Genomic DNA, 1,558 nt, shown 5'->3' with positions numbered 1-1,558 from the left:
AGCCCTCTGCCCAGTCCAGAGTGAACTTCTGCACTGTGAAGGTTTTTCCAACGCCAGCGACGCCGTTGGTCAGAACCACTCTGATGTGTCTCTGTTGGCCAGGTAAGGCTTTAAAGATGCCGTGGCACTTGATTGGAGTTTCATGGAGGGTCTTCATCTTGGAAGCTGTCTCAAGCTGCCTCACCTCATGTTGGGTATTAACCTCTTCACTCTGTCCCTCTGTGATGTAGAGCTCAGTGTAGATCCTGTTGAGGAGGGTTTCACTTCCTGTTTCATCACTTCCTTCAGTCACACGTTCACATCTCCTCCTGAGACTGATCTTATGTTCATCTGAAACCTCCTGCAGACCACACTCTGCTGAAAGAGAAAGACAAATGTGAGACTAAATCATGGGATAAGTATTGCAAATAAGTACAGGATTTAAATTTACATGATTTTATTAACGTAATTTAATTTTTATATTTTCATATTTTAATTTTATAATTGTCAGCTGGGATTGGCTCCAGCCCTCCACGTCCCTGTACGCAGGATAAGCGGTTGACGATGGATGGATAGAATTTTTATAATTTGTGTGCTACACCAAATAAACCAAGAAGAATCCTTTTTCAGACACAACAACATCAGCAGACAGATGTACAGTCTTACCTTTTACAGAGCTGCTCTGACTGGCTGTCTGCATTCCAGCTCTTGTTCTGGATTTTTCTCCACACTGGGGACAGGAGGAGTCTCCTGGTGAAGCAGACTGGTCCCAGTATGAGGTGATGCACTGTCTGCAGAACCAGTGTCCACAGCTGGTAGAGACTGGATCCTTCAGGATGTCCTGACACAAAGAACAGCAGGACGGTTGCTCCTCCACAGAAACATGACTCCTCTCCCTCTCTCTGTGAAGACATTTCATTAGAACTAAAATGATTTGTTGCTTGTTGTTGAAAAATATACAGATTTGGCTGACACTGTGTAGAAGCTAAAATGGTCAGAGAGATCAGTAAAAGTGTTGTTCTGTTTGAATTCAGCTTTCAGTCTGTAAGATAAAATAAGATAAGATTTAGCTTTATTAATCCCCCATAGGGGAAATTTTCTACATTACATTACAGTATATATTACATACATTTATTCATTTAGCTGACACTTTTATCCAATGCGACTTACAATTGCTATATACGACAGAGGTCGCACACCTCTGGAGCAAGTAGGGGTTAAGTGTCTTGCTCAGAGTGGATTCAAACCTGGGTCTCTCACACCAAAGACATGAGCCTTAGCCGCTACTCCATCACCAACCCACTGCTCTACTGCCACTTTGAGAGTCAATCGGATACCATCCCCCGTGACTCCTCCGCTAAGCTTCAGCCTCAGTCCACCACTTCTTCCCCCCCTCCCCAGAGCTGGACAGCTCCACCCCCTCCCCCCCTCTCTCCATCACAGAGAGGGAAGTCAACGGTCTTTTCAGGAGGCAGAAACCCCGCAAAGCAGCTGGGCCGGACTCTGTCTCCCCATCCACCCTGAAGCACTGTGCTGATCAGCTGTCTCCGGTGTTCACAGACATTTTTAACACCTCACT

General features: G+C 45.4%; 1 pseudogene; it reads right to left on the bottom strand.

The window, feature by feature from the left end:
- LOC123983586 overlaps positions 1-1,558 on the bottom strand; it is a 23,417-nt pseudogene that overhangs the window by 4,754 nt on the left and 17,105 nt on the right.

The sequence above is a fragment of the Micropterus dolomieu genome, linkage group LG01, assembly GCF_021292245.1.
Source record: "Micropterus dolomieu isolate WLL.071019.BEF.003 ecotype Adirondacks linkage group LG01, ASM2129224v1, whole genome shotgun sequence".
In the NCBI taxonomy this organism is placed as follows: Eukaryota; Metazoa; Chordata; class Actinopteri; order Centrarchiformes; family Centrarchidae; genus Micropterus; species Micropterus dolomieu.
This window is presented reverse-complemented; position numbering and strand designations above follow the sequence as displayed.